The sequence below is a fragment of the Camellia sinensis genome, chromosome 12 (genome assembly GCF_055761805.1).
Source record: "Camellia sinensis isolate YWXY chromosome 12, ASM5576180v1, whole genome shotgun sequence".
NCBI lineage: Eukaryota > Viridiplantae > Streptophyta > Magnoliopsida > Ericales > Theaceae > Camellia > Camellia sinensis.
The window spans coordinates 145,917,776-145,943,291 of NC_138972.1; the positions used below are offsets into that span (position 1 = coordinate 145,917,776).

At 37.9% G+C, this 25,516-nt stretch overlaps 1 pseudogene across 1 annotated transcript; it reads right to left on the reverse strand.

Annotated features, from left to right (window-relative positions):
• Positions 1–859: 859 nt before the first annotated feature.
• Positions 860–22,652, reverse strand: LOC114259721 (small ribosomal subunit protein eS6-like; annotated as a pseudogene). The gene is made up of 7 exons (XR_014345594.1): positions 22,647–22,652; positions 22,452–22,516; positions 19,137–19,194; positions 18,908–19,016; positions 18,255–18,471; positions 5,737–5,792; positions 860–1,297 (listed from the first exon to the last, which is right to left on the reverse strand). The product of XR_014345594.1 is annotated as a small ribosomal subunit protein eS6-like (transcript).
• Between the last annotated feature and the right edge of the window lie 2,864 nt (positions 22,653–25,516).

Here is a 25,516-nt window from a genome sequence, read left to right on the forward strand (position 1 = left end):
CTTGCTTTTTCTTTTGCTTTTGCCTTTGCCTTTGCCTTTGCCATGTCCATTTGATGAAACTGTCACCCAAAGGTCCATTCATGTCAACAACACCCCACTATTACTCTCATTGCAGTTCTCTTCTTCACAGTATGAAGCCATGCAAAAGCTTGGTTATGAGAGGAAGAAAGAGAGAGACTATAGTGCCAAAATGAGGATTGGGAGTTGGGTAATATATAAAGGCTTCAGGAGGGGTTGATGGTGTTGAATACTTGCATGTCTGTGAGAAGACAATGGGGACACTTCTATGGATCTGAAGAGTTTTTTCTCCTTTTAGTCCTGAGATCAAAGGTAGAGACAGAGAGAGATACACACACACACACAGATGTACTATTATTATATGGTAAGTATTTAGGAGAGTTACTCCAACATATGAGCTGATTAATGCCAACATTATGGATAATATTAGTTCTTGCTTTTGGTTAATTTCTAAAACCTAGCAGCTATAATTAATCATATCATCAATCTTATTTTACTTTATTTTTATTTATACTACATATTATCAACGTTACCTACCTTGTTCTCTTCTTCACTAATGCGTCAATGTTAATTTCTTACTTTTTCCCTTGAATTTGAGCAAGGGGTTGACTTCTCTCCACCCATGCACAAGTAAGATAAAATTTGTTTTCATAGTTTTGTGGCCCTTATAGCAAAACAAAATTCGAGTAATTATATACAAATAGATTGTGTATAGACACTTGCTATTGTCCTTGTAATTTCATGTCATTCACACAACATTATGCAAAACTTGAGTAGATTAGATTTTCTAATTCTAAAGCAAAAAACTAGATACCCAACATTTGTTGCTACTCAGGCATCAACTCGCCAGACCTCAAAATGTCTTTCATATGACATAAAAGATGGAACTCAAAATGACAACAAAAAGCACAATATAACTAAAACGACTCTCAGCATCAAAAACAGTAAACCCCTCTCCAAAAAAAAAAAAAACATGCAGGACTGGAAAACACGACCCAAAATTGAGCTTCGTGCATTAATGCTTCTCTTCCAGGACTGCTTTATGCAGCAACTGATAGCTTAGAAGCAGCAGAAAGCTTGGATCTCCTCATTGCAAGGCTCTCACTACGTCGTTCCCGTTGCTCCTTTAGCCTAGTGGCAAGGAGTTTGTGGTACTCACCTGCTTCTTCCTTGGCCTTCGTGATTCTCTTCTTCTTCTCTACAATTCTAGCTTGGTTCCTCTACAAAGTTAGTGGAGTTACCAGTCGTTGTATCTTTGGAGCCTTACTTCACTTTTTTCCTACCCCAACCACATAAATTAAATCATTAGCGTATTTTAGTAACAATAATTTTTTTCAAAAGTAAAAATAAATTTTGAAATTTTTATTGATAAATCCCATTTAGAAGTGTTCTAACCCAAGAAGTCCGTGAAAGAATTTTTTAACCCACTTAGCCATAGTTTGGGAAGTTGGTTTTGGTGGGTTAGGGGCTAAAATAGCCACAAAAAAATAAAATAGGCTATTTTAGCTACAAAAAACAAAACATCAAATCCAACCCATAATCATTACACTCCTTTCTCACAAAAAAAAGTCAAAAAAGTCAAAAAGCCAAAAAGCCCTTCCCAAACCAAGCTTTTTAGCCTCAGGCTAAAATAGCCAAAAAGTCAAAAAGCTAAAAAGCCAACACACTTCCCAAACAGAGGCTTAGTCTTATTTATCCATATTTTTATTCTATAAAATCTTTTTTCTTGATTTACACTATTTTCTTAGACTCTTATGCCCTTATATTTAATATTGATATTTAATGTTGATATTTAATATTGAGGGAGGAGACAGAAGGGAAAGGATCAAAGCATAGGAAATTTCATACACAAATTAAATAACATTGATGTTATTATTTTATATTATTATATAATGTGAATATATTTTTAATTGACAACACATTAAAAATAATATAAACACTATCTCTCATTTGATGTGAATATATTTTTAATTGACAACACATTAAAAATAATGTGAACATTCTCTCTCATCTGATGTGAACCTTAACATCACCTTTATCATAACGTCATCTGATGTAAGCATTCATATTCACGTCATCTGATATGAACATTCACATTCATGTCATCTAATTGAATATTCACATCATCACATACAGTCATGTTTATATTCAAAGAAAGTTGAGGCTTGTGGTTGTGTCATTTGATACAATGCGTGAACCTTAACATCACCTTTATCACAACGTCATTCGATGTGAACATTTACATTCACGTCATCTAATGTGAACATTCACGTCATCATGTACAATCAACATTTGGATGCATGAGAACTACCAAAACATAATGACAATCAATAAAGAACCAAGTTTAATTTTTTGTGTGTAATATATATCAACATTAAATAGTGGTGTGTAGTTAATGCATTTTTTTAAAGTAAAGATATGGGGAATAGGAATGGTCATGGGAACGACCAAAACATAATGACAATCAACATTAATGGGGGCAGGAGAGATTGAGGGTGTTTTGGTCTTCTTAACTCAAATAGGACCTAATGGAATAGTCAAAAAGAATATGGGTTAGATGGAATAAAACTCTTAGAAAAGGGAATTTATCAAAAAAGCTCCCATAAATTTTTAGTTATATATTGGAAACATGATTGTTAGAGTCTTATGATTCACAATTGGATACGGGTTTTCCAACCAAAACGATTTGATTAGTGCTGTTGATTGAATCTTAAATTGAGTGTAGCTCTATTTGCATAATACATAAAATGAGGTTACTTTTGAACCCCTACCCACCCTGTCATGACCCGAACTAGCCCCTATGGATCAAGGTCATAACTAGCCAGTAATCCGTCGATTACCTACGGCCTCAATCAGAAAATTAATTACTCAAAGTAAAAAGGGGCTAGAAGCGGAAGCAATTTAAAACTTTATTCGTCCAATGAGTTGTGCTTACATGGCACATAACATTCCTGATTAAATGATAACTCACACCATACAAGAATTTAAGATATTCATAGATTCATATGGTTCCAAACGTTTAAACAAGTCATAGCATTCAGAGTTATACATATACAGACTTGATTTTGTCAAAATATCAGAATAGGCAAAAACAAAAGAGTTTAACAAAAGCCTCGTTCGTGAGGCGGATCTGATTCACAAATTTTCGGTTCATTTCTCGATCTTACTATGGCTATGACTATGGCTGGACTCCACGCTGCTCACCTACATACATATAATTACGGAGTGAGTTAACGCCCAGTGAAATAATATCAGAATAAAGGGGTTAGGTGGATGAGCCCCTCTTTATAACAAAAATAACATTGTCTACATAATAGTCGATAATCAACAAATAATTAACAGAATGGCCTTTGGCCCAATAGCTCGGAACGACCTTGGGTCCAATATATATATATAGGTACACAATTGAACAACCTTAGGCCCAACGTATGTCAGAACGGCCTTTCGCCGATATTGGCCATTTAATCAATGCAATTACACATTGTCTATCAGATTATCAGAGATTCAGAACGACCTTTGGTCCAATTTATTCCAGAACGGCCTCAGGCCCATCACATTACAGTATTGTACAATCGCCAATCAATTAGTCTTAACAGATATCCAGAATGACCTTAGGTCCAATCTTAACAGATATTCTGAACGGCCTCGGACCCAACTCATTACACATTCAGAATGGCCTTAGGCCCATTTAATATGTTTACAACAGATAGTCCATTTGGATGTGCTATATCGGTAACTCATTCACAAATTCGAAACAGAGATTCAAAATGTCTTACTACATAGTAGTAAGCAGAATATACTACAATTGAAAACATCTTTATTAAGATATTACTCACTCTGTTCAGCAGTCTGGTTCACCCTTGAAGTAAACCCTACACAATTCATAATAGATTGGGTCATATTATAATCAATCCGTTCTTAACTTTATTCATTTCTCTTAGGCTTCTTTCTTATCTCTTTGTCTTATTTACAATGTTCAATGCATGCCTAAGAGTTCTTAGGAGTGATAAAGAACGGAAAACAAAACACAGAATGACTTTTTGAAATTTCTGAAACAGGGGTCCCCGCTCGAGCGCAGGTTTCCCCGCTCGAGCGGACCCTTAAGTCTGCAAAAATACTGGTTGCTTCAAATCTACGCTCGAGCTTCCCTTTCCATGCTCAAGCGTCTGATTAAAGAAAAAGGTCCCCGCTCGAGCGCCAGTTTCCCCGCTCGAGCGGAAGGCCAAATACTGCAAAACTTCTGGGAGTGTGATTTCTCCGCTCGAGCGTCAGTTTCCCCGCTCGAGCGGACATGACGAATTCTGGAAATTCCAGAATTCTTCTTGAGCTTCAAACTTGCATTTCAAATGGTGTAACTTGCGCATTTCAACTCATACTTCACTTATACACCTCCTAACATGATAAGAACATTAAATTACAACACTATGAAGCTCAATTCTCATAATTTAACTACATGCATACACAATTGTACCAAATTCACTTCCAACACTTTGAATCCATGCAATTGAAATTCATATTCTCATGATTCATGCTTGCATGTCAATATAGCTTCTTTTATTAGCTCAAATGATGCAAAAGATAGCCAAAAGTATGATTCTCATTCAAGCTCAACATAGATCACATGTTTCATGCTCAATTATACAAATTCATGACAATTCTTACATGCATGTATATTCTAGCCTCAAATTCAATATAATCCTTGCTTCAATTCACTCAATTAACTTTGAATTACAAGATTACAACTCAAATTCATAAATGTGAGCTCAAACACTCACCTAAAGCTTCAATTCTTCCAATCGTGGCCAATTCTTGAGCTAGCCTTCTTAATACCTTGAATTCACTTGAAAATTTACAAGAATTGCTCCTCTTTCTCTCTCTACAATGGCTTTCTCTCTCTCTCTCTCTCTCTAGAGTGTAGCCTCAGAATTTTTGAGCTCAAGCATATGAGCTTAAGGCTTATTTGGCATATATATACTTTTCACTAATTATATGGCTAATCAAGGCTTAAGATAATCAATTTTATTCTAATTAATTTGTTCCGAATCAGTTTTCAATTAAATTTCATCGTAGGCTCTAAAAATTATACCAATCACAATAATACAATCAATTTCGGTTTCGCTAACCGATAAGGCCCTCAATTTTCAGTTTATAACCATAAGTTGAACAAATTTTTCTATGGTGAACAGATAGAGTTTCAAAAACATGTATAATCATATAATTAGAACCCAATTTCACTTTAAGCACATAATCACAATTAAATTAGGACTAATTAACATAATATGGGACAGAGTTATCACACACACCCCCCAAAAAAAAAATCAGAAGAAAAGAAAAGAAAAGAAAGAAAGATCAATTAGTTATATTAATACACATGCTTTAATATGTATATACATATATACAATTTAGTTATATAAATATTTATTTTACTTTAAATATTACGTGCATTATATATATATATATATATACAAAACCATATATTATGCTAAATAAATAATTTTAGCAAAACCAATCACAAGAAATCATTATCACCCCAATTTAAATGTTTTAGCTATATTTAATATTTGGAAATTGCACTTAAATAATGCAGAGCACCAACCAAACACCTTGAACCCTCACATTGAAAAGTAAATAGAAGTCAGGCAGCAAAATGAAAATTCCACCTCCCTTTTAGCTTTTTGTGTTTAATAACTAAAAAGGCAGGAAACAAGTGACTCTTACCAGATTTTGTAGTAAAGGTCCGGCGGTTTGTGTTGACATATTTTCGGACATCATCCGTGTTGTAACGCCCTCGAAATATACATCTAAAGACCGATCTTACAAAAGTATGAAACAAGATATCAATACATATATTCCATTCATTTGAGATGGTATTATAGATGGGTAAGACATGCATCATACATTCATAAACATTCATCCTGAATCTACAGCATGTAATACCGTTAAAGTTTACAAGGAAATGCCCTATGGGCTTACATCTTTCCAAGTCTCAACTTGGTAACACAAAAGACAAATTTATATACCTTAAGCCCTAGGCTTTACAAAATACACAAAAAAGACTATGAAGCACGTGCTTCCCAAAAGGCTCCTCCCATGCTATTGCCTTGGTGGAGGCATGCCATCGTTACCTGAAATTGTTATTCCCAAATAGGGTGAGCCACAGCCTAGTAGAGAAGATCTAACACAGTATATGTATCTTAGCAAAGATATAAATCCACTTACACATACACAATTAACATCAAAAGAGATATAGCAGTTTAAAGTCAGGAGATACCAATTTCTTCTTTCTTTCCATTACATGGATCACTTTCTTATTTTCATCTATACCTCAAATGAGACTACAACTCAATGATTTTACAGTTCCACCAATGATGCATGAGCATTTCAAACTTTACTTTCACGGAAATTTCGTCCGCAGGCTGCCGTCAGACGGGACCCATGTAAACGTAGGCTATACAAGCACTACAATTGTTTTACGGAAATTTCATCCGCGGGCTGCCATCAAATGGGACCCATGTATAATTTTGGGACTTTCACCCAGGACACTCCGGCCAACTTAATTATCATGGAGATTTGCCTCTTTCTCCTCCCACATAAACATCCATGCATATGCAATGCATTCAAACATGTCATTTAAATAATGGAGCACATTCCCTTGCCACTCCCATAAGCCATACATATGCAATGTATATAAACCAAGTCATATTCAATGACAAACAACGATAAGTTGGTTTCAATTTCACCTAATCCACATACAATGTCTACAACAATCATAGCTATCCTCCACCGATAGCCTAAAACAGTTATCTCTAAACAGATATACAATCTCATAGCATATGACTTATCAAATTTTCCAAAGGGGTGAAGCACTACCCACATGATTTCATCATTCATCCCAATACTCGCTCAAACTCATATTTACAACATCAATGTCAATTATTTATACAAAATGATTGTATTAGTCGTTTTAGGGAACAATCTCATCTCTTTAAAAATATCGATCCCAATGCCAAAATTAACCAATTAGACACCTCAAGGCTTATTTCTCAAGCTTTATATTCACTTATTCAACTTTTAGTCCAAAACCCCTCTTTTCACTATACACCCAAACCCTAGGTTTGTCCCAAACATCCCCAATCCTGCCATTGTTACACAAGGATGAATATTTAAGCTAAAAAGCATGTAAAAGTGTAGAAAATCCCTACCTCAAAGGGAGAGGACGAGTTGAGCAAGAGAGAAACCCCAAAAGTGGCGAAATTAACTTCCACCCGGATGAAAATGGAGAGCTTGAGGAGTCCCATCATTTTAATGAAGGCACTAGGGTTAATAGATCACTAGATCTATATGGAAAAGTAGGAAGAAGGTAGGTTTTAGAGAGAGAGACTCTCAACTTTTGGTTTTGAAATGAAAAGATGTGAAAAAGTGATCTAAAAAGTGCTTTTCGCGATTTGATATACGCACAGTCAGCTCAAGCGGAGGTTTCGACGCTCGAGCGTCACTTACAATAAGTTGTTCCGCTCGAGCGCAAGAATGGCCGCTCGAGCGCCAAGACACAACGAACACGACGATCACCGCTCAAGTGCAAGAAGTGACGCTCAAGCGCAGAAAACGTACATCCAGTATTTTTGCAGATGACAGACCAACGCTCGAGCGCAGAAGGGGACGCTCGAGCTCAAACCCGCTCGAGCGTAGAAAACATCTCCCCAGTACTTTTGCAGGTGAGCCAGATACTGAGAGTTTATAACTACCGCTCGAGCGTAGGACCAAAATTTACACATCACGCTCAAGCACAATAAAGGCTGCTCGAGCGGAAGACAAAAATCTGGGCAACAAGATTGGAGAAAAATACATAACCAACCTGTTCCAAACACAACCACGGAAACCCAAGGACCAAACTCAAGAGATACAAGGGAGGAAAGGAAACAATAATAATATGAGAACATGAAATCGGAACCCGGAATACCATACAAAAGATGGGTCAAAATTGGGATCGCTATAACCTTCCCCCCTTAAAGAATTTCGTCCCCGAAATTTTAAATAAGGTTCAAGTTCAAAATCCTCAAAGACCATTTACAACTATGTTATTCTTACACATTCAACACCGTGACCCATTTCCGGTCTATTATTTCCATCGACTCGATACATAAGTTCCCATTTTATTGAAATTTTCAATTTCTCAAAATATTTACAATGTTAAACCAAATCCATATTTTCAAAGTTTATCTAGCATATACAATGCTTCCAAAAGTAATACAACACCCATCAATGTTCCACATTCTCAAAACATATGCAATGTTTATATAGAATCCATGTTCCCAACATGCCATAACATACACAACTCTTTTCATAATTTGCAACATATACAACGTTTATATATTTTTCATTAACATAATCGAAATTACAATACATGCTTAAGCATCAACAAACAAGTCTGGATATTTCTCTCGGACCTCTAATTCACGTTCCCAAGTTGCTTCTTCAACTCTGTGATGCTTCCACAAAACTTTGACTGTGGGGATTGTTTTGCCTCGCAAGACTTGGCCCCTTCTATGCAAGACTCTCACTGGTCTCTCCTCATACGAGGCATCCTCATCTACTTCTAAGTCAGTCCAATCCAACACGTGTGATGGACCCAGCTCATACTTCCAAAGCATACTAACATGAAACACGCCATGAATCCCGGAAAAATGTGGCGGTAAAGCCAAACTGTAAGCAACCTCCCCAATCTGCTCAAGGATCTCAAAGGGGCCAATAAACTGAGAGGACAACTTCCCACTCTTGCCAAATCTCATCAAAACCCGCCTAGGTGATATTTTCAAAAACACATGATCTCCTACCTCAAAGGACAAGGGTCTCCTCCTACGGTCGGCATAACTCTTTTGGCGACTCTGGGTCGTAACCAACCTCTTACGGATAAGCACTACTTTCTCAGTTGTTTCTCGAACCAATTCCGAGCCCAATAAAGGTGCATCGCCTACCTCGGCCCAACATACAGTGGATCTACACGGTCGACCATAAAAGGCCTCAAACGGTGCCATGCCAATACTCGATTGGAAACTGTTATTATAGGCAAACTCCACGAAGGGCAAGTGCCTCTCCCACGACCCCTTAAAATCAAGGACACAGCCTCAAAGTATATCCTCAAGGATCTGAATGATACACTCAGACTGCCCATCAATCTGAGGATGGTACGCCGTACTAAAGGTCAACTTCGTGCACAAGGCACCCTGCAAGCTCTGCCACAAACGAGCTGTAAAGCGCAGATCTCTATCCGAAAAAATCATCACAGGGACTCCATGCAACCTCACTATGTCCCTAACATACAAGTTCGCAAGAAAATCTACTTAGTCATTTATACGCATGGCTAGAAAGTGCGCCAACTTGGTCAGCCGGTCAACTACCACCCAAATCGCATCGTTACCCCGTTGAGTCCTCAGAAGGCCCACAACAAAATCCATCGTGACATGCTCCCATTTCCACTCATCTATAGGCAAGAGTTGCAACAAACCCGCTGGCCTCTGATGCTCGGCCTTCACTTGTTGACAAGTAAGGCATTTCGACACAAACACTGCTACATCCTTCTTCATACCCTTCCACTAAAACTGGCGACTAAGATCATGATACATCTTTGTGCCTCCCGGATGCACCGCAAGGCGTGAATGATGGAACTCTCGGAGCACCTCCTCTCGGCAAGACTCCGATACAAACAGACGGTCACGATATCTCACACTATTATCGGGATACTCGTTCAAACCCTTCTCTACTTTCCCACTGGAAATCTTCTCCCGGAAAGACTCCACCTCAAGGTCACCACTCTACGCTTCTAACACTCGGTTCACAAGCGTAGGTTGGGCAATTACTGAAAACAAAACCGCAGATTCAACAGACTCACCAAGGTGCAAGTCAAACTCCCCAAGAGTACCTAACATCTCCCATTCTCGGATGGCAATTGTAATAACCCCGACCTGTGTTAAGCTAATTAATTATGATTAATTAAACCTAATAAGTAATTAAGATGAATTCTGGAATTATTTACACGTGTATTGCATTATTTGCATTTCTATCAGTCGGTTATTGAAATATCTGTTTTGTTTCTATCTTGTATTGTGAAATTGAAGGCCTTATTGGCATCCGATTCAGAAATTGACTGAATATCTGTGTTAGTCGGAATTTTTAGAACATTATGGTAGGTTCAATTGAAATTCGACTCTGAACGATTAAATTATCAGTCACTAGCTAATTACACTTTTGCCCTAGCTTATTTAAGGCATAATTGAGCCTAAAATATATTTCAACGCTCTCATTTCATCTCCTTGAGGGAAAAAACGTGGGAGAGAGGGGAGAGAGCTAAAGATTGATCAATTTGGAAGAATTTGCTAGCAAATTGAGGAATTTGCTTGGTAGCTCAAGGATATAGCAAGCTAGAGCCTAATTCAAGAGGAAGGTAAGAAATCAACCCTTTGTTTGAGCAATTGTGAAGAGTATAGCATAAAATCTTGGGGTTTGAGTTGAATTGTATAAGAGTTGAGCCTATGAATTAGAAAAGGGAATCATACCATGCATGCATGCAAAATTTCCATGATTTTGTGATTGAATTCAAAGAATGTCTTCATGCATGTTCTCATTTTGATTTTTTTCCAAGAAATCATCTTGTTTTATATTATCTCACACCAATTGGTCATGGTTTTGGAAGTTTGAAGTCAATTGGAACTTGCATGTCATGTTTTGTGAGAATTTAGCTTTGTTTTGTATAATTGACATATGGTTGGGCTTTGATTTTAACAAATGATTTGGAATTCAAGTTGTTTTCTAAGATTATACAAGTTTCCTTTGAGTTTTGGCCCAAGAAACCATGTTTTATGGCTTTGAATTCAAGTTTTGGAGCTTAGAGGTGAATCTGGAAAACCCAAAATTCGTCCTCTACGCTCGAGCGGGGGATTCCACGCTCGAGCGTACGCCTTTGTTTTTGGCATTTCCGCTCGAGCGGCAATAAGTCCGCTCGAGCATGAAATGCAAGCTCTCAGAAGTTTCATGTTTTGCAGTCCGCTCGAGCGTGAGAAGTTGCGCTCGAGTGAGGACACGAGTCTCACGCTCGAGCGTCTATCGGGCATCTGTCGAGCGTGAAAATCACACATCCAGCACTTTTTCAAAAGTTTACAAAGCGCTCGAGCGTCCTTTGCATTTTGACCCACGCCCGAGCGGGGAAACCTGCGCTCGAGCGGGGACTCTGTTTTCAGCAAGTTTTGAAAAATAGTTTCAAGTACATTTTAGTATCCCCATTACATCCTAGGCATTCCTAGGGCAGGATTATGACATCATAATGAGAATAAGGAACAAGAACACACTAAAATAAGAAAGTGAGAAAGAATCAAGTTAGAGCCTTCAAGTGTGTAATTGAGCACGTGTTTATTCTGTACCTATGTAGGATACGCACAGTCGAACGTTTGATTGTTTGCTCAGTCTGCTAGCTTGGGAAGCTTCTGTTATCTTTGAGTAATAACTCTGTAAAGTTATATTCAATTATAACTATTTTTGACTAATGTGATATGATCTGTTCTGAATTGCTATCTTATGAAGCATGAATGAATGTCCATCTTTCTGAAATGTAATTGTGATATCTCTGATCCATGTGGCCCTTGCCCGGGGGTAATAATACCGTGGTTATGTTCATCTGGCCCTTGCCCGGGGGTAATAATACTGTGGTTATATTCATGTGGCCCTTGCCCGAGGGTGATAATACCGTGGTTCTGTTCATGTGGCCCTCGTCCGGGGGTAATAATACCGTGGGTACATTCAAGTGGCCCTAGCTGGGGGTAATAATACCGTGGTTGTAATCACGTGGCCCTGCCTGGGGGTAATAATACCATGGTTATCTATGTGTCTGATACGGGTCTAAGTGACCGACTGTACTGTTTATGTAAATGTGTTATGATCCGAATCTATTTATGAATTGGAATCTGTTAAAGGGACATCATTCATTAACCCCTTTACTCTGTTGTTATTCGCTGGGCTTTCGCTCATTACTCTATATTATGTATGTAGGTGAGCAGGCTCGAGACCAGGCCCGGAGTTAGAGGCCTAAGCCCTTTTTGTCAGCTAGCCAGTGTGCTTCTAGAAGAGGTTCCCTTTTTGGAAGTCTAAAGATGAAAAGATGTAACAGATGTTTTGTGTTGTTTATTTATCTGTACATGGGCTAAGACCCCTTTTGACTGTTATGTAGGCATGATGTTAACTGACATGTGAATATAAGAATTTTGGTTTTAAATTTCAATCCCATGTATGTCTGTACAGCTCATTGGACTATGTATATCTGCATAATTGCTTCCGTAGCCCCTTATTATTAAGATTATCTATTCAGAGGCCTTTGGTAATCCAAGGATTACTGGCTGGTTATGTCGCTAAACCTATAGGGGCGGCTTTGGGTCGTGACAGCAATACAAGCTACATTGCTAAAGGATTTTTCTACTCAAGACGTCGGGCACAACATTGGCCTTTCCCGGGTGATAATGCAACTCAAAATCATAGTCTTCTATGAACTCCATCCACCTCCTCTGCCTCAAATTCAAATCTTTCTGGGTAAACAGATACTTTAGACTCTTATGATCGGAAAACTCCTCAAATTTCTCACCATAGAGATAGTGCCTCCAAATCTTCAAGGCAAAGATGACTGCTGCTAACTCTAGGTCATGGGTAGGGTAATTCCTCTCATGTGTTTTTAATTGCTGTGAACCGTAGGCTACTACTTTCCCTTCTTGCATCAAACACCACCCAAGCCTTCCCGTGAGGCATCACAATAAACTGAATAACCTAAACCCCTCTCCGGAATGATCAATACATGAGCAGTGGTCAGTCTGGTCTTAAGCTCTTGGAACGACTTCTCACAAGTCTCATCCCACACAAATTTGACCCTTTTTCTTGTCAACTTAGTTAAAGGTGAGGCTAGGCTAGAAAAATCTTTCACAAATCTTCGGTAATACCTGGCCAACCCCAAGAAACTACGAATCTCAAAAGCATTCTTAGGTTGCGCCCAATCTTGCACTGTCTCTATCTTGGATGAATCTACAGTCACCCCTTCCCCGGATACCACATGGCCTAAGAATTTAACTTCCTTTAGCCTGAACTCGCACTTCCCAAATTTAGCATACAGCTCATGGGTTCTAAGTAATTCAAGTACTACCCATAAGTGTTCATCATGTTGCTCCTCAGAAAGTGAATAAATTAAAATATCATCCACAAAGACGACCACAAAACGGTCTAGAAACTCCCGAAAGATACGGTTCATCAAATCCATAAACACTGCTGGAGCATTGGTCAACCCAAAAGGTATCACTAGGAACTCATAATGGCCATACCACGTACATAATTCCATCTTCGGGATATCCTCTTCCCTTACCCTCAACTAATGATAGCCTGACCTCAAGTCTATCTTAGAGAAACAACAAGATCCCTTTAACTGATCAAATAGATCATCTATACGAGGCGTCGGATACTTGTTCTTAATAGTGGCTCGGTTCAATTTTCAGTAATCAATACAAAGCCGTAAGGCTCCATCTTTCTTTTTAGCAAAGAGGGCTGGTGCTCCCCAAGGTGATGTACTAGGACAGATAAAACCCTTATCTAACAAACCCTGGAGTTGAATCTTCAACCCACTCAACTCAGCAGGTGCGAATCGATATGGGGCCATAAAAATCGGTGCCGTGCCAGGCACTAGATCAATAGAGAACTCAGTCTCTCGGTGAGGTGGTAAACTGGTAAGATTATCAGGAAAAACATCCGGGTATTCACAAACCACCTTGGGTAACTCAACCCGATCCTCATCACACTCACTACTCAAGAAGCTAGCAAGGAGACAACTCAATTCACTCCGTCTACGCGAATCATACACTGGTGATAAGACTCTACCAACCCGGTCCCCCGAGAAATAAAAACAATCACCACTTGAGGTACATACAGTAACCCTCTAACGGTAGCAATCTATAATAGTCCGGTATGACGATAGCCAGTCCACACCCAAAATAACATCAAAACTAGACATATCAATTAGCATAAATGCAAACAGAAGTCGACGACCGGCAACTTCTATGTCACAACCCCGACACCCCTATTTCAAGATAACCTCACCACCGATTGGTGACTCTATACAAATAGGAGATGCTAACTGTGCCAACTCCAACCCCAAAATTGATGCAAATGCAGATGAAATAAAGGAATGGGATGCACCTGTATCAACCAACACATTAGTAATCGAATTACAAAATAGAAAGGTACCTCTCAAAACAGATGGAACCGGTACAAGCTGTGGCACGGTAACAGCATACACACGCCCAGTCGGTCTCTGATCAACCTACTCACCCCTTAGAGATAAGCCTGCTGCACTGACTGAACCGAAGAGGCTCCTTGATTGGCCCTCGAGGCCTATGCTGGCTGTACTGGCTGGTAACTCTGGGTCTGCCTCGACCCAGATGCACCAGATGTGCTACTCAACTGTAGGCAAGACCTCTTCAGGTGTCCTACCTGACCACACTGAAAACAAGCTGGCGATTGCCCTCTAACCTGATTCTGGCCCTGAGGATGGGCCAAAGACGAAACTGCTCGCTGTCCTCCACCTCTCTGCGGGCAAGCTGGAGACTTGTAGCCCAATTGACCACACTTGTAACAAGTCACCGAACCCTAACCACCTCTCCCAGAACCCGAACTCAGCACTGGAAAGGTAGATCTCGACTGCACTCCTTGGGACTGCTGAGGGCCAGAACCCCTCTGCTTCTTACTCTCCCCCTAACTCTCCTGACTCCTCCTGGAGCCTCTCATTCTCTCCTCCTCTATCTGCATGATGGTCTCAAGATGTGCCGCCGCCTCAACAAAGCGCCCATAGTCTCTAATCATGGACCCGGTCACTCGGAACATAAGACTGGTCCTCAACCTCTTCTCGAACTCTAGGCACTGCCTCTCCTCCGTCGCCACCAATTCCGATGCAAACCTCGATAAACTAGTAAAGGTGGCCTCAAACTCGGCCACAGGTGTGTTCAGCTGCACCAACCTAGAAAACTGGTCTCTCAAGTTCTCCCTAACCGTGGGAGGCAAAAACTTCTCCTAGAAGGCATTGACAAAAGCCTCCCAAGCACCACCAATGCAACCCCGCGCATACTTTTACCACTGACCTGCATCCCCCTTCAACTGGTAAGACGCCAAGATCACCCTCAACTGATCGTCCTCGATGCCAAGCATCTCGAACGTCTTTACTATCTATTCTAGCCACTCATTTGCCTTCAGTGGCTCCATTTGGAACACTCAAAAACTCGTCCGAATTCGCCCAGAAGAACTCCCTCTTTAGAAAAGATGGCCCTGCTTCAGCTACCTGGGCCTGGACTTGATTCTCAGCTCGGAGAATGCCCATGGATTCTCTCAAAGCTCCAGCCATTTCGCGGGCCAAGGCACCCATGGCCTGCTGACTTACCGGTTTGGCCACATTGCCCTGACTAACTCCTTTCTCTTGCGCCGAAATTTCATCCGGTATGGGCACTTTGTGCCTCCTAAGCCTACCACGCCTACCACCGCCTCGTCCACGTCCTAGCATCCTAATAAAGGTAACAAAAGAAATTAGCACATTTACAAATGTGCCAAGGCTAACTCACTCACGTCCTAAAATAATGCACAACGGTAAATTAGCCCATGTAGACACATAGTCACATAAGCATATAGGAATTTCCTTTTCTAGACAATGACCGTCCCGCGGTGTTGCTAGAGTTCCAATTCGAAATGGCAGTGATCAAGTGCCTTTCCAATCGGACTCCTAGAAACCCGTAGACCCAATCGACATCCTAGAAATTCAATCCCATACCGAATTAATCACATAAACATGTTATCACATAAGCATACAATTCATATTAACGTCCCAGTCAAGCGACACAAACCCATTGTGGTACTAACCACTCCCCACGTACCCAAAGTATTCAAACGCGGTACGCTCTGATACCAAGTTGTAACGCCCTCGAAATATACATCTAAAGACTGATCTTACAAAAGTATGAAAGAAGATATCAATACATATATTCCATTCATTTGAGATGGTATTACAGATGGGTAAGACATGCATCATACATTCATAAACATTCATCCTGAATCTACAACATATAATATCGTTAAAGTTTACAAGGAAATGCCCTACGGGCTTACATCTTTCCAAGTCTCAACTTGGTTACACAAAAGACAAATTTATACACCTTAAGCCCTAGGCTTTACAAAATACACAAAAAAGACTATGAAGCCCGTGCTTCCCAAAAGGCTCCTCCCATGCTATTGCCTTGGTGGAGGCATGCCATCGTTACCTGAAATTGTTATTCCCAAATAAGGTGAGCCACAGCCTAGTAGAGAAGATCTAACACAGTATATGTATCTTAGCAAAGATATAAATCCACTTACACATACACAATTAACATCAAAGGAGATACAGCAGTTTAGAGTCATGAGATACCAATTTCTTTTCTCTTTCCATTACATAGATCACTTTCTTACTTTCATCTATACCTCAAATGAGACTACAACTCAATGATTTTACAGTTCCACTAATGATGCATGAGCATTTCAAACTTTACTTTCACGGAAATTTCATCTACGGGCTGCCGTCAGACGGGACCCATGTAAACGTAGGCTATACAAGCACTACAATTGTTTTACGGAAATTTCGTCTGCGGGCTGCCATCAAATGGGACCCATGTATAATTTCAGGACTTTCACCCAGGACACTCTGGCCAACTTAATTATCATGGAGATCTGCCCCTTTCTCCTTCCACATAAACATCCATGCATATGCAATGCATTCAAACATGTCATTTAAATAATGGAGCACATTCCCTTGCCACTCCCACAAGCCATACATATGCAATGTATATAAACCAAGTCATATTAAATGACAAACAACGATAAGTTGGTTTCAATTTCACCTAATCCACATACAATGTCTACAACAATCATAGCTATCCTCCCCCGATAGCCCAAAACAGTTATCTCTAAATAAATATACAATCTCATAGCATATAACTTATCAAATTTTCCAAAGGGGTGAAGCATTACCCACATGATTTCATTATTCATCCCAATACTCGCTCAAACTCATATTTACAACATCAATGTCAATTATTTATACAAAATGATTGTATTAGTCGTTTTAGGGAAAAATCTCATCTCTTTAAAAATATCGATCCCAATGCTAAAATTAACCAATTAGACACCTCAAGGCTTATTTCTCAAGCTTCATATTCACTTATTCAACTTTTAGTCCAAAACCCCTCTTTTCACTATACACCCAAACCCTAGGTTTGTCCCAAACATCCCCAATCCTGCCATTGTTACATAAGGATGAATATTTAAGCTAAAAAGCATATAAAAGTGTAGAAAATCCCTACCTCAAAAAGAGAGGATGAGTTGAGCAAGAGAGAAACCCCAAAAGTGGCGAAATCAACTTCCACCTGGATGAAAATGGAGAGCTTGAGGAGTCTTACCTTTTTAATGAAGGCACTAGGGTGAATAGATCACTAGATCTATATGGAAAAGTAGAGAGAAGGTAGGTTTTAGAGAAAGAGACTCTCAACTTTCGGTTTTGAAATGAAAAGATATGAAAAAGTGATCTAAAAAGTGCTTTTCGCGATCTGATATATGCACAGTCCGCTCGAGCGAAGGTTTCGACGCTCGAGCATCACTCACAATAAGTTGTTTCGCTCGAGCGCAAGAATGGCCGCTCGAGTGCCAAGACACAACGAACATGATGATCACCGCTCGAGCGCAAGAAGTGATGCTCGAGCGTAGAAAACGCACATCCAGTATTTTACAGACGACAGACCAACGCTTGAGCGCAGAAGGGGCTGCTCGAGCTCAAACCCGCTCGAGCGTAAGAAACGCCGCTCGAGCGTAGAAAACATCTCCCCAGTACTTTTGCAGGCGAGCCAAATACTGAGAGTTTGCAACTTCCGCTCGAGCACAATAAAGGCCGCTCGAGCGGAGGACCAAAATTTACACATCACGCTCGAGCGCAATAAAGGTTGCTCGAGCGGAAGACCAAAAATCTGGGCAACAAGATTGGAAAAAAATACATAACCAACCTGTTCCAAACACAACCACGGCAACCCAAAGACCAAACTCAAGAGATACAAGGGAGGAAAGGAAACAATAATAATATGAGAGCATGAAACCGGAACCCAGAATACCATACAAGAGATGGGTCAAAACTGGGATCGCTATAATCCTCCTTGGAGAGGTTGAAGAGCTTCTGAATCTTTGATGCCCGCTTTGGACCTCTCATCCTGGGTTTCTCTACATCAGTTAATCCAGGTAGATCATTCTCACCTTTTTTCGCTATAACCAAGTTTAAAACAGAGAGGTCCTGGCTGACGATGCACCCCCGAATAGATTTCCTCCTCTGCTCTCCTTTGCGCCTTCCATAACCACGAAAACATGCAGTGCCTGTCCAAATAAATATGACATGAAATCAACTTGATAGAGCAAATGCTGCATTTGAATACAAGCTTATAGCTCAAATAAAAAAAAAGCTTTTGAAGTCCTAAACCACCATAAGTTATGATGAATAAAGCCACCACAACCAAAATAAGAAAAAAAAAATCAACTCATGCATTTTGTGGCAGAAAATCAATCATGACAATGCAGTCGTTACTTTCGCTAAGAAGGCTTTCCAGCCCAACTAATGATAAAAAAATAAAAAATAAAGAAAAAAATAAAAGACATCACCTGTATATTGTATAATCACTAAGTTAGTAGGTACAAATTACAATTACTACATCTGATTAAACAAAGTGCCAAAATGCAATGTGGTGTCCAAATCCTACCTCAATGAATTTGGCCAGTTCACTTTTAGACACCAAAAAAGGCCCAATTCACCTACCTCTATGAAGCAAGAGACGAATACGACCAGGAGTCAGTACTCCCTGTTTCATGGGGAATCCTTGCTTGTCACAGCCACCCATGATCTTGAAAACATAACCCTTGAACTCCTATTGAAAATATATAACAAGGAAAGAAAAAATAAATAAAAGCCCATCTTTTTAGCATATAAACATATTGCTAATGATAATTTTTTTTAAGCATATGAAAGAAGATTATCAATAACATACCTCACCAAGCGAATCACCACTGACCTCTTGTGAGATCCTCTTGTCAAAGAAGGCACGGCTGTTCATTACAAAGTCAGTCAACTATTTATTTTTATTTTTTTTGATAAATAAGTTAGTCAACTATTGTTTGTTTCTCAGATATGCAAGCTGAACAGAATGCTTGTCTTGAAAGTCTAAAGATGAAACATAAACTTCCAAAACATCAATTCTCCTTTTGGATTAAGTCTATGTTGCAAAGATCTAGTCATAATATGTATCATCCATACAGCGAGTAGCACCCAACAATATTGAACCTGTCACGCCCCCAAATTACCTTATGAATAATCCAACTCATCACAGTAGTAAACATGGCAAAATATATATATATATATATATATATCCATTCAATAGAGTTCATATTACAAAAGGTATTACATGCGTTATACATTCACAAATGTGCATCCTGAATCTACAGCATGTAATCCTAATAAAGGTTCACAAAAGAAAGGCCTTACGGGCTTACAGCTTTCCAAGTCTTGACTTGGTTACACAAAAGAATTAATTCGAACACATTAAGCCCTAGGCTTTACAAAAATACACAAAAAGAATAGACTATGAAGCTCTTGCTTCCCAATACTCCTCCAATGCTATGGCCTTGGTGGAGGCATGCCATCATTACCTGAAAATGTTATTCCCAAGTATGGTGAGCCACAACCCAGTAAAGATAGTCTAGCACAGTGTATGAAGTTTAACAAAGATATAATGTAATGTGCATATGCAATGCTAAGAACGAGACAATCACACCCTCATACATGAGTCAATTCAACTTCGTTTCAACAAACCCCAAATGAGATTTACAACTCAATGGTCCTACAATTCCACAATCGACACATTTCATTTCACTTTATGATTTCACGGATATTTCATCCATGGGCTACCGTCACACGGGATCCATATATCATTTTACAGATATTTCGTCCGCGGGCTACCGTCAAACAGGACCCATGTAAACATAGGCTATGCAAGCACTATAATTTCCATTTTACGAATATTTCGTCAACGGGCTAGGCAACCAATGTATAATTTTGAGACTTTCACCCAGGACACTCCGGCCAACTTAATTATTATAGAGGTCTACCCCTTTCTCCTCCCAAACAATCATCTATGCATATGCAATGCATTTAAATACTACATTAAACAATGAAGCACAACCTCTTTTGGTTCTCATAAAGTCATACATGTACAATGTATATAAATGTGGTCATATTCAATGACAAATATCATGAGATTGGTTTCAATTCGCCTAATCCTTATACAATGTCTACAACAATCATAGCTACGCTCCACCGATAACCCAATACAATTATCTCTAAACAGATATACAATCTCAAACAGGTAATTTATCCAAAATTCCAAAAGATGTGAAGTATCACACACTCAATTTCACCATTTATTCTAACATTCGTCCAATTTCATATTTACAATACCAATTTCGATTATTTATACAAAATAATTATAATGGTCATTCTAGGGAAAATTTCTCCCATTTTTCAAATACTAATACAAGAACCACATTGATCATTTTCTTATTACAAGGTCGCATTCTCAAACCCCCAAGTTGCCTATTTCACTTATAACCAAAGAACCCTCTTTTCACTATTCACCTAAACCTTAGGTTTGTCCAACAACTTCCAAATCCTACCATTTTCTTTACACAATCACAAATAACTAAGTTAAAATTCATATAAAGTGTAGAAAATGCATATAAAGTGTGGAAATTATAGTGCTTGCATAGCCTATATTTAAATGCATACGCTCGAGCGTCCGATGCACAATCCCAGTATTTCAGACTGCAAAAAGGGAGATACTGAGAGGTGACAAAACATGCTCGAGCGTCAAAATTCACGCTCGAGCGGAGGAACAAAATGTAGAGGCCCGCTCGAGCGCAAGAATCCTCGCTCGAGCGTGAAGGCCAAAATCTGGGCAGCAAGGTTTTTGAACACAAAGACAACCAACCTGTTCCAAACGCACAATGACAACCTAATAACCAAAATAATGGGAAAACAAGGGAAAAATGGATAAACAATCCTCAAGAGCCAAACAAGTTCGAGTCCGGAACACAATCAAATGGCAAGTCAAAATCGGAGTCTCTATAGAACCCATAATGTGACCTTTAAAATGCTTTTTGTTGGCATTTCATTCAAGATGAAGATACATCTTTACCTTTCATTGTTTGGAAGAATACAATATGCAAAACAAATAAGGAAAAGAAGCATAAGCATCAAGATTAATTATTGACCATTGCAGCCTCTAGTAACATACTTGACAAATGACTGCAAAATCCAGCATATTACAGATACAAAAAATATGTTTTTCTTATCCACCAAGAATGGAGATAAAAAGTGCATAACATACAGAACGTAAAACCCCTCCATCATATATTTAGCCAGCAAAAAAAATAATGTATATATATTATATTCTAAGGCTTCATTTGGCTATGGCTTAAAAGCCAACTTTATTGGCTAAAAAAGTCCATTTTGCTAAAAATGTCTTAGGTCATTTGGCAAACCCATCTCTCGCCAAAAAGCCTACTTTTAACCACACTAAAAACTCTAAAAAGCCATTAGAAAGCCACAAAAAAAAAAAAAAAAAAACTAGAAATATGCTAAACAAACTAACATTTTGGCATTAGTTTCTTTTTTTTTTTTTTTTTTGTAAGCTTCTTTTCAGTGAATATGCTAGCTTTTCAACTAACTCCAAAGGATACTTTTTTGGGGGGTGAATATCTCCAAAATACTGATACTTTAGTCTTCCTTTTTGGCTCTAAAGGAAGACTAGTATCAGTATTGTAACTTAGTAATTATCAAAAATACATGGGCAGACTTGTGCCGGGCCCCCACTGACCTTCCAAAAAGTCACCATTTAATATTGTTGTTGCTTATTTGACACTTAACTACTACTGTGTTGCATTTACTTGGGCAACATTACTTATGTATGATGTATTAACACAACACACTCCCAAGATTTAGCACTCATTTTCACATATTAAAATAACATACTTCTAATTAATAAAAAGCTTTAGATTATGTATGTCTTAATTTTTGAGTTTCGCTGATTTTCATAATTTCATTCGCCTTAGGTGTAATTTTGTTAAAATTATAAATACATATATATGATTTAATAAATAAAACCAATTTAGGGGAACAAATGTAGAGTCGATTGTAAATCAAACATGTATCTGATGGATAAACATTGAAGTTTTCATTTTTATTATTACTTTTGGATACTAAACAAAAATTATGAATCATATATATATAGCATGAATTTGAAGCTTACAGTTTCTGATCGTCATCGATTTCAAGCTTTTTCTAGCACCCAGTAGGTGGATTCGCTATGTTGAACTGCAAGACAAAGAAAAAAAACACAATTTAAAAAAAAAAAAGGAAAAAAAAGAGTGTGGGATAAAGGAAAGCTGAACTGAGTTATGTGAGAAGTGAAATTAGGGTTTTTGGAAAATCGATCGAAGAACACCTTCATCTTGGATCGACCCCTCTCGTTTTTCGCGGTGACGAAGCATACGCTAGGTATAGGGATAAACTTGGATCGGGTCGGGTATTTGGGTTAACAATCACATCACATCTATATGGGTTTGGTTTCGGCTCCAAATCCAAAAGGGCCCCCAAACAAACTTTTAGAAGGTCCTACCCTATTATGCGGGCATTCTATTTTGCACTTAAAAAGTCATTAAGGTTATATTTGGGATGTTGGTTTGAGGCTATTTTAGTTATAAAAAGATAAAATAGGTTAAAAGGTTAATAAAATAAAATGTCACGTCTAAATCATAATTATTTTATTTTTTCTCTTACAAAAGTTAAAAAATTTATCCCAAACGAGACTTTTTAGCCCTAGGCTAAAATAGTCAAACAAAATTAAAAAACTAAAAAGTCAATCCACATCCCAAACGAATATTAAGTACGTCTAATTTTTTAATACACCTTATTAGATTATTTAGGATTATAATTTATTCTTAGTACATCTTATTATTTTTTTCTACATTATCCTTTAAGGTACACATAAATAATAAACAAATCAAAAATCCCGAAAAAAGATTGGGAGCTTTAAATTTAGAACTCTAATAGTTCTAATTGGTGTGTGAGTCCCATATGATATGATGTTTTGACCTTGATTTTTTTTTTCCTACATCATTAGTGCTCTTTTAGAGTTCCAAAATTAGAGGGATGTATTATTTCTAAAATTACCGTCACGCCCCATATTTATTACTCGGATAACATTACCAAATTCATTAATTAAGTTCGTTTACAATCGACAATTCATCCTTGGATGAATTGATGCATAATTAAATAAACGTGTTCCCTCTCGTTATACAACAATGACATTTACACACAATTAAAGAAATGCCCTAAGGCTTACAATCAAGAGAGAATACTATTATTTACAAAAGATAGCACAATCCACCACTATATTACACTTATAAAAAGGCAAACCCATTGCTTGATCTTCAAATCCGAAAGGCATTTCATGTACGCATGTACAGGTAGGGAGTGAGCAACCACTAGCTCACCAAACAATCTCATATTAAAACATTAGAAGATATGCGAGTACAAAAAAAAAATACTCATACATATACGTAAAATCATATCATGTCAAAACCATGTGATCCGATTACATGATCTCTTAAATCTAATTTATTTAATTAACCACAACTAGTTAATTCAAATAAATAAACATGCTTTAATAGTGATAGGACACCCTTTTTAATTCAACCAATTATTCCATTGACAATTGAATCAATAATTAAACAGTTCATAATGACATCTAACAAGGCATCAAATACATTTTATACGGTCTTATGAGATGAATACGTATGACATGTCATGCTCAAAAATATTTTTCTCATCTTTTGAAAACTTTATGCACAATGCCAATTTAAAAACACATAAATCCAACCATTTTAATATCATTTCATGGTGGTAAATACGATTCTGGTAATCCCTAGGCTGGTGTTTGCAAGTAGGCATAACTAGCACTACCAAAACCCACTTTACCGGTAGCTAACCGGAAGGCATGTGGCACTTCTTTCGTGCGTGTTTTCGGTCTTTCACCCCGGACACTCAGGCCAACTTAATCAAACTCAACTACACCCCCTATCCGGACTTACCAACATATTTACCCAACACAAATCAAAATGATCTTGTTCACAAAAACACTTCCTTTCTCAAAATAATGGTTTTCAATTTCAATTCGAAACCCATGATAACAATGAAATGAAATGACAATGCAATATGTAGTAATGCATTAGAATAGTTCCCATTTCAATCCCACCACACAATGTTCCATTGTGATCAAATTCCATATCTCTATCAATGTAATTTTATAATACAATCCCAAGAGATAATATAACAATATCCACATGTTAATCAACAACTCCCAATTTAGTCCTTTCAAGATAATTCAACAACATCTTCTATATAAAACAAACTTCCAAAAATTAAACATTTTCTTACCTTTCCAAGAGTCTTCTCATTTAAATATCAACATGGTAATCTCCTATCGGTTACCAAAACCAAAACTTCTAAACAATATGTTCATCAATAGCAATAACATATAACACCAAAGCGGTTTTGAGTTTTCATCAATTTTCTAACTCACATACTTTGTCAATGAAAAGTAATTACAATCTTTTCTAAAACTCATCCCCATCCCAAATATTAAATAGAATGAATTTTCCATTTTTCTCATGCAAGTGAAATATCGGGATCTTCAAGTTCAATCAAAATTCTCAATAAGCATAAGTGAATATTCCAACACTTAATCAATTACATCAAAATCTCCTCTTGACTATATTGAGTGTTCACTTTCCAACTATCAACATTAACCCCCATCAAATTAAACCAAGGAAAAATGAATAAATAATTAAATAGAAATTTGATAACTCCTTGTTTTAATTCAATTCATCCATTCGCACCAAACGATTCAAAATCATATTCTTTTCTTTTCTTATCAAAATCCGTCAAAACAATACAAATATCTCATAAAAATTTTGAAATACGAAATTATTATTATAGCAATACCCGGCTAGTGAAACTAGGAACCCAATACTAAATCACCTCAAATTAATTACTAATCTTAGTCCAACTTTGTTTTACACCAAACAACTTCTTCTCACTCATTTTCTCCAAATCTCATACTCATGAAAATTTAACATTTTCATCCTACTATATTAAAAGTTATGATATAATCTCAATGACATACTTTTAACCATGAAGGATATAAACTTTTAGCCAAACTAATTTATCCTACTAAATTAGTAATTTTATTATATTCACATTTTTTTCAAAAAAAAAAATAATAATAATACCAAACATAACTCCACATGTCTC